Raw genomic sequence first — 16,947 nt, 5'->3', positions numbered from 1 at the left:
AGTAAAACTGAGGTCATTATACTTGAGAAAGTTGCAGAGCTTGTGTTTCTGATTTTGAGGATTTATTTTAAAAGGTTCTCTTTAAAAAAGAACAATATGGATGATAAAAGCCAGGATAGAAATTGTTCACCAGACTACTTTTATAAGATGGTATCTGGAAAAAAAAAACTACTACAAAGATGAGTATTCCCTTAAATATGAGCATAAACTGGGTGACACAGCAAAGAGTAGCAAATAATGAAAATGCAATTGGTTAAAATCTACCTGTATACTAGCAGTTAAGGACAGAACGTTGCAAAAACCAACTTGTTGAATAATAATTTTGATAGATATGTAAAGCATCAGAGGAATGCAAGTATCCAATTAATTCTCTTTTGATGAAAGACAGTAAAGTTGTTAGAACTTGGGCATCTAATTGAAAGGAACTCAAGGCTATGTATTATCGGAAAAGCAAAGATTAATCACATTTTTGTAATATTTGAGATACTCCTCACTATATGCCTGACCTGAGATTAATTTTGTTTACAGGAGATGATACTTTGTTTCACCAGGAATATACACCCAATGATCCATTAGTGAAATAGAGATTTATTCTATTAACTGCCTATTTTCTGTTTGTTTACGTTTGTTTTACATTGTTTATATGTATCTAGTTGTTATATTTATCTGCATGTGGAAAATTTATAGCTACCTTTTGGAACATTTTCTTGGATGATTTTACTCACTATATTTTCATTGTTCATTTTCTCTGCTGTAGTTTATACTTTGGTGAGTAAATATGACAAGAAGTATTTTCCCTCTCATTCCACATTCCAGAAATGGCTGGCTTTTCTTTCTTTCTTTCTTTCTTTCTTTCTTTCTTTCTTTCTTTCTTTCTTTCTTTCTTTCTTTCTCCCCCCCTCTCTTCCCTCCCTCCCACTTTTTTCTGGCTTTCTTTGCTTCCCTTCCTTCCTTCTTTCCTGCTCTTTCTTTCTTTCCAGTACACAGTGAAGCTTAATAATATAAACAACTTACATATAGATAAACAATAATTGTAAAACAAATTAGCCATATCAAGGAATCAACTATCATTTTACAGATAGTAAAATCTGGCTGTGTTTAAAAGAATTGGGTCACATGTACATAAGGGAAAAAAATTGAAAACATTAGCAGGATAACCAGTGAATTATGTAAGGTTAACAATTCTAAAAGTGTAGTATAGTAGCATAAAATGGGCAATGGAATGAAACATAATTTACAGTTTCAACTGCTCCCCCACCCCCCCCCACCCCCGAAAGAAAGAAATGCCATTGTAGTTCTGAGACCATTGTAAGGAAGGCATTGAATTGTGCCAAAGAGAACGCTTCCTCTTTAGAGATTGTGCAACTGTTCTGTGTTCACCTTCTGACAGTCATTTTCATTGCATTTGAGTTGATGGGAAAATACAACTATTTTACAAAATTATATCAGTGAGAAATCAAGATTTTATCTAGATTTAATCCAAGACCCTTCTGTCCCATCTCCAGTTTCCCACTGGGTAATTAACTGTAACCAAGACATGGAGCCAGTCATATGATGCATTTCACCAGTGTGACCAGTGTCCATTAAATGTCCCCTTGAAAACCAGCTACATGGGAGGCCTTCCCAGTTAGGGTAGTTAAGGAAGCAAAGAAGGCAATCTTTTCAATCCATTTTGAATTTCTGCTTTTATTAGATGATCCCATATTCCAGATTTGAGAAACATTAACAAATACTAAATCCTCTTTTTTTATTTTCTAACACATTATCACAGAGAAATATACATACCTGTTGCAAATAATTCTCCATCTGCGCTGGCTCTTCAGCTTTGAAACGGAGAGGAGCACCGCCCCCTAGAGTCGGAAATGACTAGTATATATGTGCTTTACCTTTTTAACCTGAGATTGTTTTTTACCATAAATTTAAAAGAGGAGAAATTCAAGATCTATAGGAAAATGTACCACTTTGTAGTGGATGATAACGTCCAAATTCAGGATCGGTTATAAATTACAACTTCCCTTCAGGTTAGACACAATATCAATAAAACCAAGAACAATAGTAAGCTCTGTCCCCCATCTCTTGGCTATGCTGTCCTATCTCTGTGTGGCATTGAAGTGTTTGGGTCACTGTGTGTTAATCCTCATTCACAGAAAGGAAAACGTCATTTAGGATGCACCATTTTTGACTTTCCAGCTTACATTCAACAAATTACAGGATTTGCTTAATGATTTAGTGGAGTTAATGCAACTTTGATCTGGTTTAGCTCTTTAAGTATACACTATTACACATGGCTCTGTGATATCCACATGACAGATCCTTCCTCATAGTCCAGTCATCAACACGGATCTTGTGCTTTAGAGAGTGAAAGAGCAGATATGGGTGATGCTCTCCTTAGTCCTCTACTTCCATACAAGTGAAAATGAAGTTCCAGAAAGCAGATGCATCTCTGCAGATGGCAGCAAAACGTTATACCAAAGGAACTTATCTCAAGATATTTCTCGGGCTCCTATGGGATTTTCAGTCATGGTACCTTTCCAGCCCTTTTTAAAAAGTTTGAACTAGCAAGCCTAGTTATGCTGTTAATTGTGGCATCCTTTGATACAGGAGATTCAGCTGAGGACTCATGTAAATCAGTCATTCTTTGCAGAAGTACAGTTTGCTTCTACTAGCTTTCTCACAATGTCATTGAAGAACTCCATGCAGGAACATAAACACTGCTTCTTACGGAGTTTAGTCTTATCCAGACAATCACTCTTTTGACACTCAAGAGATGACAGACATTACTTAAATTCCAATTCTAGTCCATACTTACTATTGTCTATATGTAGTATAACTCTGTTGTATCAGTATTTTAAGCATAGTTAGGTGAAATGAAGCTTTATTCAATTCAGGGAGATTTGCCCTATTAAAAAATGTGTAAGATTGCAATCAAAGTTTTTTAAAGGCCAACAGTCATCTGTCTACCAAACATCAAGGATGTGATGTACTATTAGAGCAGTGGAATGCTGTTTTGCCACTCGCATACCCTTTCTATTTCACATTTCCCAATCAGCGTACTTTCTTTGGCCAGATATGGAGGATGTACATTCCTGAATTGTTTAGGCATTGCAAAATCATTCAAACAACTTCTCCCAATTGTCATAATTTCCCATAATTTAATTGTAATGATTTGCAATTTTCTTATTTCAATGTATTATTTAAAACACCCCAAATGTGGGTGTATTTTTTTCTGTGGATACATTTAATATATTTGTTATATTACAAACAAATTTAGAAACAGATCATGCAAAGGTCTTACGACATTGTAGTGAAAACAGTTGCAGTCCAGAGGTGCGTTGCTTCTGTTTCGGCCCAATTCGGCTGAACAGATAGTGGAATTCAGGCCTGGGTTGCAGAATCGGCAGCGACCCAGGCCTGCCGCACCCCCAAATTGGTTCCCTTGCTGTTGCTGTGCCGCTGCCATTTTGGTTTTTAGTGACTGCACATGCGCAGTTCACTGTTAATTGTTCTGCGCATGCGCAAATAACAATTTACATTGAACAGCGCGCACGAGCAAAGCTAGCGCGTGGGTTGCAAACTGGTAGTAAAACTGGCAGTAACCCACCCCTGCTTCAGTCGTAATGTAGTTGCACTGGCAAAATGGAATGGATGGGCTCCAAACTATTCAATATTAGCAAACTATCCAATATTAGTAATACTCTGAAAATGTACTATTAAATTAGCACAACATCCTGATAGTTTATGAAAAAAACGTTTTTAAGTATAATGTTGCTTTTTTAAAATCTCCTCTTGCTACCACAAGGTTGTTAGGGCTTACTGTATTCAGGTTCTTGAACTCAGAATATTTTGTTAAAGGCAATGTGGAAAAAAACATTCCCAGAAAACATTTGTTTACTTGCTCCTTCTTCTTAGTCCATTGACTTGTTTTGACAATTGCCATGACAATTTTTTTTACCTATAGGAAAATAACTGCTTGATTAGCATTTCCTGTTTACAGACCCAGGGATTACACAGTCTGTAAATTCACTGAACTTTTCTATAATTCAGAATATTAAGTAGGATTCAACCAATTGACTTGTACAAAATCCATCCATTTCCTAGTAATACATTTTATTTAATTAGGCAAGGTATTTTGGAAAAGGTGTTTAGCCCTTTTCCCAAATGAAGAGGGTTTAACTTTAGGACGTGTGGAAAGAACAGCTTCGTGCACATTCCAAATTTCTCCATCTCTTGGGGGGAAAAAAGTGGTGATCTAATTTAAAATTGTATTTTTTTGGTTCATGGAATAATTTCCATTGAAAGTGAAGCCACCTCCAATAACGATATACCAATGTGAGTACATAAAGCCACATTGTGGAAATCATAGACAATAGCAAGAGATGTAAAAGAATCTATCTGGTCTTGCTCCTTGTATACTAATTAGAAGAAACAAAAACAAGATGGTCTCTATTCACACATTTACAGGTAGCCCTGGTTTATTAACTGTAATGAGGACAGCAATGAAAAAGTAATCGCAACCAATCTTCACATTTGTGACCTTCACAGTTCTGTAAAACATAGGGAAGCTGAAGTCAGATGATAAGCAGTTACAGTTTCACTTAGCCACTGGTTCACTTAATGACTAAGTTGGTCCTGATTGTGATTGTTAAACGAGTACCTGTACTGTAGTGTTTGTATATGACACCAATTAGGACATCAGTCTAGAAGTAAGCAAACAAGAATGGCACTCAAATGAATTCAAACTTGTATTTCAAAAATGAAACAGAAAAAAAAATGAACAATTACCATCCTCAAGCATATCACTGCACTGTAATAAGATATACCAAAGCTCCCTTTTTTACGATCCTGTAATCCCTCAATTCAGGGTAGAGTCGGAGCAACTAGATGGATCTGAGCATTTACCAGCTGGGTGCCCTTCCTGAGGCCACACAGAGTTCACAGCAGATATTTTTTTCTTTGAGCTTTAGAAGTGAAACATCTGCTTTACTTAGAATTGAACAATCTTCTGAATGAGAGGCAAGCATCTTCACCATTAGGCCACTACATGATTCGTAATAAAATATATCCAGTCAGTGACATAATAATTCCCATTAAGATCCAAGAGTAGCCATTCAGTTTCATGAGTACAAAGGTGTATTCACCAACAATGGATTAAACACCTAAGGCAGGTGTTCTCATAATTGGCAACTTTAATGCAAAAGTTGAAGAGAGCCCTGTATCGAAACATTAGAAAATTTGAACTAGGAGCCTTATTAGACAAATAGACCTCGGTATAGAAAGTAAGCTATGCGACACACCTTTCAACAGCACAAAAAATGGCTCTACACCTGGACCTCTCTAAATCAAATAAATTTCACCTTGTGTAGCAACAATGGAAAAGCTCTCAGCTGAATTGCACAATCAGTCAGTGTGATGACTGATTCAGTCCTTCAGTTCTTAATCACAGAAATAGACATCCGACTGAAAAGGGCTAGAAAAGACGCGATCCCAATTAGGTGCAACCTAGAATCCATTCTAGAAGTATGTAGAATTCTTGCACTTAGTGGACAGGACCACAAGGAATTGTGGCAAGAAGTTAAATGACTGTAAAAGGGGGTGGACTACAATAGACTAAAATAGGAACAGAATAGAATTTTTACTGATTTAGTCTTTTGGCCATATCAAAAGCATAAAACTGAAAGTCAGGAAATATATAACAGTGCCAGTGGCAACAATATACAGGATATCAAACAAGGCCATAAAAAGGCCTTGGAGGGGAGAAAAACTGGCAAAAGCCAGAATGATCCAGGGAAAATTAAAGAACATAATCCAGCAACAGGTGAAAAGAGATAAAGAGTTACATCGGAACGTAGAGTGAAGACAAATAGAAAACAACAGACTAGAAAGAACAAGAGATCTATTTAGGAAAACCTGAGAAATCATGGGAATGTCCCAACTTTGTGCCAGTGTCCTATGGAACAAGCATGGAAAGGCATTAAGGCATTAAGGATGCAACCAAAATCTGAAATAAGACAAATAGAAAAAAAAACTTGTAATGCAAAACTAGAAGACCAACCTCAATGGCACTGTAATAAAAAAGAGTCTATGAGGAACAGTAAAAAAAAAAAAAAAAATCTCCTTTCCCCTGAAGTGGGAATCTAAGGCGCAAAGGTTCTCACTCAGCTTTCTCCCTGTTATGCTGGTTATATTTGCTTCACTCCCTTCCTTCCTTATATTTGATAGCAGCCCTTTGTAATGGGATTGTAGGTGTCAGATAAGCATGACAGAAACTTCGTGGATACGTTAAAGTTCACCTGAAATGTAAACCGCAGGATTAGCTTCCTAGATCAATGAACCAAAGATAAAGTTGCTAATTTAGAACAATTAAAACGAAAGAACTGGGCGAAATCATAATCCCGGTGTCTCTCACTGTCAACACAAACTCTGTTTATTGTGGGCCATTTCCCGAAGAGCACCATACGCTGTTTGCCTGTGGAAGAAGGACACAGAATGCCCGTGCATTGAAAGTCCGTCATGTGCCAAATGTTCAGAGAGACAATCCACCAGATGCTCTGAAGCTGTTTACACATTTCAAAGTCTTACGATGATGCTGTGACTACCCCTTGTAGTCCTGGGCAGAGCTCACTTACATATAGTAACTTCGGGAGTGGCTCAGATAAACAGTTGTTCCTTAAAGGCTCTCTGAGTCATCACTCTCCATTCTGCGTTGCATAAATGAACATGCTCCCTTGGCCCACAGCCAGCCCCCGTGTACTCTCGCCCGTGTGGCCAGCAGGAAGTTTGTTTTGTAAGCTGGTGTAGAGGGGGATGGGCATTCAGTTCTCGTGCACATGCTACTAGGATAAACAGCCCCGCACAGTTTCTCTGTATGCATGTATATTGGCTTTGGTGAAATGTGTACTAGGACAGGGTGTACAGTGGAAGGGTAACTAACAAAGGGGGGGGGCTCTGGATAGCCAGCTGACAACAGAATTCTCAATCAATTCAATTCTCAATCGGAATAGAGCTCAGAGGGACCTGGGAGATATTCTAGTCCAACCCCCTGCTCAAGCAGGAGACCATATACAATTTCTTTTTTAAAAGCTCCAGTGATGAAGCACCCACAACTTTGGAAGGCAAGCAGTTTCACTAGTTAATTTTTCTCACTGTTAGGAAGTTTCTCCTTAATTCCACCATCTATTGCCAGATGGCAGTGTACGTGTCAGCCTCTGTTTCGCTATTCACTTTCGGCTGCCATTGAAATGAGGAAGGGGGCCTGGTATTTGAGAGGGGAATATTTTGTACAGGAGAGCTTGTTAAGAGAGAGTTTTGTTCTCGCCATCTACTGCACGTGGTGATGGGTGGTGTTTAGAGTTGGTCAAGGCCAACCGTCCTGCATACCAACCTGATGATGCTTCTTGGAGATGCAACCCACATGACACCTGAGGGATTTGCAGATTGGACAATGGGATGGGGGTTACCGGAGGGAGGGGGTTGGACAAATATTTATATGAATGATTTTGCGCGCGTTTGCCTCAGACCTTGCTGTGCTTAGCTGTTATCTTTTCATAACCAATAAAAGTACTCTTAATTCTGCGAAATGGAGTTGAATTTGAATTGAATTGAATTTATTATATTTGTATGCCGCCCTTTTCCCCGAAAGGGACTCAGGGCGGCTCACAACCAGTGAGTTTCTTTCCTGGTTGCTGAAGGAGGCCGGCTTGACGTGCGTGCCGGCCAGCTGATTGTCAGATTGCGTGCTAGAGCCTGGAAGTTCAGCTTTTCTGGAGCGCGGCCCTGATGAGTGTATGTGTATGACATTTCCGTGCAATCTTTGTGGCAAACCTTTGTGCCAAAAAGGTTCGCCATCACTGATCTATCGTATCAAGGATTAGGAACTACAGTACCATAAGAAGAAGAATATAGACATTGTACAAACTGAAAGAAGAAAATAGCATTGTATAGACTCAGTAGCCAAGGCTATTGATTGGGCTGTTGCAATTATGGAGGGGACTGACTTGGTTTCAGCAAAGCTGAGCAATTGAAGCTGTTCATTCAAACATTTCGCTTAGAAGTCAGAAAAGAGTTGCTAACACCAATAGAAGGGAATATGTATAGCTCGGGGTTGAACTGTGGAAACCTTGGTGCTCTCTGAGCTTGGTGGTTTTCTTGCAGGTGTTTCTTTACTCAACTGGGCAACACCATCGGTGCTGGAACCCTATTCCTTTCTAGCACTGATGATATTACCTAGCTGGGTCATGAAAGGTCTACAAGGAAACAGCCAAGCTCATAGAGCACCAAAGACCCCATACAGTTGCTAATTTAAAATGCTGAGAGATTTGCAGTACTGGCTATTGGCAGCATTGAAGTTTTTGATCGGATTGGTATTGAAAGATTTGTGAGCAGCCCATCTGTTAAGAAATGTTTCCTGCATTAGAACAGACCCCTGCAGTCCAATTTTGTGAGTCAACGTGAATGTCTAATGGGCTGAGTGTGGCAGATCTGGCATAGGCTTTAGCTACCAAACCTGCCAACTGTTCAGTTTTTTCTGTGGAAGTTCATTGTTTGTTTGGCAATGTTTAGCCCTTTCTCTACCTCCTTCAGATTAAATATTCTTTGGAAAGACAATCAATCCTATCTTCTAATGAAAATTTACACCAAGACTATATACATTGTAGTACAACAAGCCTCTCCTCCAGTCGTGGGAATGGACCTTTTTTACTATCGGTTCTGTAGACGCCCTTGGTGGGCGTGGCAGGGGAAGCTTACTGCAAAATTCCCATTCCCTCCCGATCAGCTGGAACTCAGGAGGCAGGGAATAGATGGGAGTGGGGCCATTCAGAGGAGGTATTTACCAGTTCTCCAAACTACTCAAAATTTCCGCTATCGGTTCTCCAGAACTGTTCAAAACCTGCTGAATACCACCTCTGCTTTCCTCCATACAAACTTTACAGCCAGTATAACCCACCGGATAACTGTGTTAAGGCCCCATCATTACCCAGTTGAGTATGGAAAAATCTTGAGTGTTGATACGATCATGACTAAATAGTCTGAATAACTTACAGTCTGTTCAACTCTGTTCCGAATTGAAGCAGCTTTTTGGATGAGAAGCAAAACATTTTCAGGGAACAATCAAGAAAAGTTCAGTTGCCTTTTGAGAAAACATCTTTGGGATAAGAGGTTAAAACAGACTGTAGGTATTCAGGCTATTTAGTCACGATCATATCAATAGCTCAGGCTTTTTCCATACTCAACTGGGTAATGATGGGGCCTTAACATGGTTGGTTATACTGGCTGTAAGTTTGTATCAGGGGTGGGCTTCAAAAATTTTAGCAAGGGGTTCTCTGCCCAGTTGCTGGGTGGGCATGGCCATGATGGGTGTGGCCTGGTCGACCTCCTGCACCACAGCAGGTGGGGGGCATTTTTGTCCTCCCCAGGCTCTGAAGCTTTCCTGGAGTTTCCAGGAGAGTGAAAATGGTCTCCCCAGGCTCCGGAGACCACAAACGGGCCCATTTCCAGCCTTCCTGAACTTCCGGTAGGCCTGTTTTTTGCTCTCCCCGTGCCTCCACACACACTCTGCACTTACCTGCATCCAAAACAGGCTACGTGGGGACTCCTGGGAGGGGAGGGGTGGGCAGGGCCATCCAGGAGTGGGATTTGAGGGTTCTCCAAACTGCACAGAATCTTAGCTAGAGGTTCTCCCGAACCCCTGAGAACCCCCAGGAAAAGAAGCTTGTTGTACTAGAATGTGGACAGTCTTGGTGTAAATTTCCACCAGAAGATACGACTGATTATCTTTCCAAAGAATATTTAATCTGAAGGAAGTGGAGAAAGCACTAAACATCTGCCAAACAAACAATGAGTTTCCACAGAAAAGATTGAACGGTTGCCAAGTTTGGTACCTAAAGCCTGTGCCGGATCTGCCATGGGACACAAAACATTTTCAAGAAAGTCTTTTGGGACAGCCATGACCTGGATGATTGATAATCTCCACTTTGACCTCTTCACTTTTCAAACTGGGATTAGGGGAAAGGCATAAAGGCAGGCCATGAGTTTCCTCCCTGGCATTGATGAGTTGGATGAAGCTGTCATATTCTCAAAAGCTAAGGAACTGCATTCTGTCACCTGAGGATGTAGAAGCCACCTGCATCATTCGAGGTGTTCATGAGATTGCCTTTACCATGTAAAATTAAATGGGTTATGATCAGAAAGGGTTTTGTTTTTTTCAACTATGGCATATCATTCATGGAATCCCTTCCACCTGGCACAAACTGGAACTCATTCAGGCAGATCCCTTTTTATATGCCCAACCCCACCTTGTCCCAAGCAGGACAGTATGTTCTATGAACTTCCTTCAATTATTTGATGAATAGATATCCGAGTTCTGTTTGCTTGACTTTTTAAACTGAATGTCTACGTTGTTTCTGCACCACTCTTATATTTTAGCTGAGAGTAACTCTTTGATATCCAATGGCTTAGTTTTGAAGGCTGAGGGGAAGGACAGTCAACTAATGCAAAATGTGAAGGAACGCCAAAGCTAGGATCTATCTTCCCACCAAAATGGATTTCTCCTCCTGATTTTTATTCTTTATCCATTTTAAAATAAGTTTTAGAACTACGCTATAAATTACACTTTGGAAATTCAGCTTAAAGCAATAATCCAAAACACATCTTTCCTGGTAAATGTAAATTTATCAGCAGCACGCAAAGGTGGAATTCTATGTACTTTTTATTTCTCATTTTTGGAAATACATGCAAATTTGCCCACGTCCCAAGACTAGATTTACCCTTTCTCAAGCATCTTCCTGATTTGCTCCTTGCTTATTCGGAAGTTACATATTTTGCACAAAAATGTATAAGCTACCTTTTATAAGGTTTTTTTAAAGGTTTATACCCTAGGTTTATGAGAAGGGAAACTTTGACTTAACACAGATGCGGTTCTTTGAGTTATCAGAGTTTCAACTAATTTCATAGCAAACTTTTAAAAAAGTGTTCTTTTAAGTAAACTATTACAGCAGTAAAATGTTGTAGTGAAAAGAAAAATATTTTTAGTACACTGAAGGAACAAGGGGAACTATGCATCATCCAATATTTACAGTAACTGCAGCTTGAAATTCTGTTGTCAGGGACAACATTTATTTACTCTTGTTAATCATTTATTATCAAGATTTACTTTCCACCCAATTTTTAGCAAAAATGTAGACTAGAAGATGAATAATGATTACAGCAATCAAATCATTAGATTCCAAATATTTTATACTTCAGGTAGATTCCTTACAGCCAGTTGGAAGAATGCAAGTCCAGGTATCATTGATTTCTTATTGTACCTGGACTGAACCCACAATAATTACATTTAATTTAAAAAAAATTATGATGGAAAAATGGGTACTGAATTACCTATATGCAATTCCTTCATTATGGGCAATTCCATTGTGTAATTGCGAACAAAACAATTGCTTGTATTGTTCTTGATTGAGATATGTGTGAATTATCCACTCTTCTCTAACAGTGGGAGTGATATGATCAACCTGGTGTTCAGGAATTCAGATTTTGGCTCCAGTACTACTACTACTACTACTACTACTACTACTACTACTACTACTACTACTACTACTACTAATGTTACTAATGTTACTACTACTACAACTATTATATTATATACTTTATTCCTTAAACATGAAACTCAGTCAATGCAACATTCACAAATGCATCAGAAACACCATTACTGGTGCTGATGGTTGATATGGGTTGCTGCCAGCATCCTAGGTATCAACCAAGTACTTTCTTAAAATATATGATGTACAATTATTATTATAAATCGCAACAACAGAATTGTATCACAGCGGCCAGTTGTTTCGCCGGATTTGGCATTGATTACTAGTCGGGCCCCACCCAGTGGCCTAGGACGTCATAACGTATTTTCGTAATATACGTGCGGCTCCAAGCAGTGCGGCTTTTTGCATTTGCTGATGGTGATTTTAAATGCAAAAAGCCGCACTGCTTGGATCCGCACGTATATTACAAAAAAAACGTTACGACGTCCTCAACAGAATAAATCAAATTTGGAAAGACAAGAAGTGTTGCCTAGACTTTTATGTTCAACAAGTCTCAAAGGTACCACAACTGAGGCAACCAAATAAAAAGTTGTAGGAAACCATTTCCTATCACTTATAATACGGTGACATTCTTTGTACATCATTCTGGGTTTTGTTCCCCTGTCCCATAACATTTTTAAATCAATGAACCCTTCCTAACAATGACTTGTTGACTCCTCCACCTGTTGGATTGAATGCTTGCCTAACAGACACATAGCGGTGCCGGTTGGCTACAGATTTCCCTGCCATTTTGGAAAAAATCGATTGCAATTTTATTTTCCTTCCTCATGAAATGCATGTGAAATGTCAGTTAATTTTTGTCCTCGGCTCCATCTATTTCTTTGTTAGGATTCTGCTTATTTTGCTGCACCCTTGGCATGAAAGAATGGGAGCTGTGACTGCAGAAGGGAAGCCCCCTCTGTAAAAAAAGAGGTTGGTTTTCTTACATTAGGAGGCTGTAATCACAATTCCACTTTTTATTCTCTCCATGGACACCTGGGTGGAAGGAATAAGGCAGTGATGGCAAAACTTTTTTGCTTCGGGTGCCAAAAGCACGAGCATGCGCATTATTTCATGTGCTCGCATGCCCACTCCCATAACAATGCTCCCCACCATGCCCTCTACGCATGAGCATGTGACACCCCCCTCTGCCCCGCACATGCGTGCATGGCTTTCTAGGAACCTGGGGAGGGCAAGAATGGCCTTCCCTGCCTCCCCGGAGGCCATCTGGAGGCCAGAAATGGCCTGTTTTCTGACTCCCGGTTTGTGTGTTGGAGCATTTTTTGCCCTTTGGAGGCTTCGGGGAAGCCTCCTGAAGCCTCCGGAGGGTGAAAAACAGCCCAACGCACAAACTGGAAATCCATTCCCAAACTTTAGTTTGCGTATTGGACAGTTTTTTGCCCTCGGGAAGCTACAGGAGGCTTCCTGAAGCTTTCAGAGGGAGAAAAATGGCCCAACATGCAAACCAGAAGTCCGTTCCCGAACTTCCAGTTTGTGTGTTGGATTGTTTTTCAGCCTCCGGAGGGTGAAAAACAGCCGGAAATGAAGGCAGAAATCAGATGGCGCGCTGGAGCTCACAGGGCAACGCCTTGAATGCCCTAAGAAATGGCTCCACATGCCACATGTGGCACGTGTGCCGTAGGTTCGCCATCACAGCAATAAGGTATCTTTAGTGGCAGAAAGTGCCAGGTTTGTTTTGGTAGTTTGAGTAGCTCTTACTTGAAAAATATTAAATATGAGTGCACTTATAGAGATAGTCCTTGACTTTGATCGCACCTCAGTCCAAAATTTCTGTTGTTAAGTGAGGCATTCGTTAGGTGAGTTTTGCCACATTTTATGACATTTCTTGTCACAGTTGTTAATCGAATCACTGCAATTGATGATTTAGTAACCCAATTCTTAAGTGAATCTGGCTTCCCCATTGTCTTTGCTTGCCAGAAGATCACAAAAGGTGATTGTGTGATCTTCAGATACAGCAACAGTCATAAATATGAACCAGTTGCCAAGCATCTGAATTTTGATCACATGATCAGGGGGATGCGGCAAAGGTCGTAACAAGAGGTGGGCTTCTACCGGTTCGAACTGCTTCGGCCAAATAGGTAGTAACTCAGCCGGACACATGACCAGTTCTATCCTCAGCGGTGCCATCTTGATTTTCTGTTCCGCACATGCGCAGAACAATCTTCATTGAAAAAATGCAATCCTCCCCCTTTTTTAATGTTGTGAACATGTGCAAACCTTTTTAAGTGCAAATGCGCACGTGTGTGGAGAAAAAAATTTTGGGCTCCAAACCGATAGTAATGCCTGCAGGAACCCATCCCTGTTTGTAACTGAAAAACAGTAAATCACATTTTTCCAAGCCATTGTAACTTTGAACTGTCACTAAATGAATTGTTGTAAGTTGAGGGCTACCTGTATACCCTTCCCATTCCAAAATCTACTGTCTGTCAGCCCCTAACTTGGAAGTTTCAGCCTGTTCATGCAAACATCTCAAGAAGACCTTCAGCAGTCTTTACAACTGGTGACATGAAACAGAGTCCAAAGGAATTTTGGAGAAAAACAAAACCATCTCACAGTATCTCTGGAACTTTTTAACCTTTCTTCTGACTCTCTGGCAATCAGAGCAACAGGTTAGTCTACTAAAAACCTATAGAAAGACTTTGAAAGAGCCGTCAGGTTTGTGAAACAAGGCGTACCCTTGACCTGTATGTCAAAACGACCTTGCTTGCACAGCAGCACATCAAAGTGAAACTGAACGACTGCAAAGTTTGAAAAACAAGAATCTGGCGTCAACCAAGAAAAATACAGAAATGTTTCTTGTGCGGGAGGGAAGAGAAAGCTCTTTTATATCAAACCCACTCTATCAAAGGTTTGTTTTGAAGGCATATTCCACTTCAACCAAACAATTTTCTTGCGAGTAAAGCTAAGTTTCACGGCTTTGATGAGATTTATCCCAATGAACTGTAACTGGATCAGAGTTAAAATGGCATTTCACTCTGCAATTCGGCAGTTCAAATCTGTGCAAAAATACAATACAATACAATAGCAGAGTTGGAAGGGACCTTGGAGGTCTTCTAGTCCAACCCCCTGCCTAGGCAAGAAACCCTGTACCAATTCAGACAAATGGCTATCCAACATCTTCTTAACATCTCACCGGTTTAAGGTTGACTCGGCCTTCCATCTTTCCGAGGTGGGTAACATGAGCACCCAGATCATTGAGGGCAAGATGCTGACTTTGTAAACTGCTTAGAGAGGGCTGTAAAGCACTGGGAAGCAATATATAAGTCTAAGTGCTATTGCCCTTCCTTCCTTCCTTCCTTCCTTCCTTCCTTCCTTCCTCCCTCCCTCCCTCCCTCCCTCCCTCCCTCCCTCCCTCCCTCGTGGTTAGAATGCAGTATTGTAGGCTCTGCCGACTGCCAGCACAGAATGAACAAACTGACAGATGAAAGAATGAATGAAGTGGAAGGGGGGGGTGTTGGGTAAATCAAGATTACACAACAAGCCTTGGATAAAGGAACCGAATGATGAATATCTCTGCCTGGACGGAAGGAAGTGATTCAAAATAGGGACTACCTTTGGTGGGAAGGTAACAGCATTCTGTGCACCTTCAGCGTTTAGTCATGCTGGCCACATGACCACACAGATATCTTTGGACAGCGCTGGCTCTTCAGTTTTGAAACAGAGATGAGCACTGCCCCCTAGAGTTGGGAACGACTAGTACATATGTGCAAGGGGAACCTTTTACCTTTACTGAACCTTGACTTTCATTTAGCTATTAGCCGTCCACACCTCACAGCTCTTTCATAGCTTCACCTAATTCCCTTTTAACACCATCTAAACTAATTATCTTGTAGCTGTGAATCCCATCAGCGAATTCCACCTTATGCACAGAAGGGGATCCCTGGTTTCAGTTCCAAATTGACCAGCAATTCGTTTCATTGAATTATTCTCTCAATCTCTTTCTAAGAGAACATTTCTATTGATTTTCTCTTCCTGGCTACCGTTCAGAAAGGCCTCTGCCCTTTGACTTCAAAAAAAGACCCATTTTCCCCCCAGAAAGATGCTCATGATCATTTAATTCTTTTTTGTTTTTGTTTTAGCCTTGTATTATTGTAGAACCAATTTCTCCATTTCATAAACACAATACTTTGTTTTTATGTATTAGATATTAGGCTACAGTAAAGGTTTCCCTCGCACATATGTGCTACTCATTCCCGACTCTAGAAGGCAATGCTCATCGCAAAGAGCCAGCGCTGTCCAAAGACGTCTCCATGATCATGTGGCTGGCATGACTAAACGCCAAAGGCGCATGGAACGCTGTTACCTTCCCACCAAAGGTGGTTCCTATTTTTCTACATGTTAAAGCAGATACATTCTTGGCCAGGGTTGCACGCCTGCCTTGCAAGCTGTCCCCAGGTGTCCCCAGCTGTTTGCACATCTACATGCCCTTCCCTCGTGAAGCAAGCGGGGCAGCCTGAGCACACATATGGGGCCTCAGCCCAGGGACAGGGAGAGACGCTTTGTTTCTGATGAGATGCTTTTCAAAGTACCTTTGCTGACTGTTTTTTTTTTTTTTTGCTCAGGCCTAGATATCAGCAAAGGGACATCAGTGGCTCAGATGCTGAGCTCGTCGATCAGAAAGGCAGTTTGGCGGTTCAAATTCTGAGTGCTGCGTAACCGAGTGAGCTCCTGTTACTTGACTCAGCTTCTGCCAACCTAGCAGTTCGAAAGCACGTAAAAAATGCAAGTAGAAAAATAGGGACCACCTTTGATGGAAAGGTAACAGCATTCTGTGTGCCTTCGGCATTTAGTCATGCCGGCCATATGACCACAGAGACGTCTTCGGACAGCGCCAGCTCTTCGGCTTTGAAACAGAGATGAGCACCGTCCCCTAGAGTCAGGAACGACTAGCACATGTGTGCGAGGGGAACCTTTACTTTTAGATATCAGTAAGGTCAATACATCCCTGTGGTTTTCATTCAAGGAAGAAATCAAGGTTTCATTGAGAAAACATTTGGCACTGCTCGTGAACATTTCTCGGGAAACTGTCTTTGGAGATTCTCCACCATCCAGGTCATGGCCATCCCAAAAGAATTTTTCCAAAAAGCAACTGGACTTTTTTGGCTTGTTTTTCCTTGGAAATATTTCGCTTCTGAACTGAAGAAGCTTCTTGGAGAAGCGAAATGTTTTTAAGGGGGGGGGAAAGGAACTCCAGTTATCTTTTGGAAAAGCATCTTTGGGATTGCCAAGAAAGCTATGGAAAAGCATACCGTTATACCCACTTCTGTGCCTGCCTGCCTGCCTGCCTCCCTCCCTCCCGTCCTGCTGACTGATCTGGAGCAGAGGTGGTATCCAGCTGACCAGTTCTGGAGTACCG

Source organism: Thamnophis sirtalis, unplaced genomic scaffold (genome assembly GCF_051295495.1).
Source record: "Thamnophis sirtalis isolate CommonGarterSnake01/CBP01778 unplaced genomic scaffold, rThaSir2_p1.2 scaffold_13, whole genome shotgun sequence".
NCBI lineage: Eukaryota > Metazoa > Chordata > Lepidosauria > Squamata > Natricidae > Thamnophis > Thamnophis sirtalis.
Note: the sequence above shows the minus strand (reverse complement) of the source record.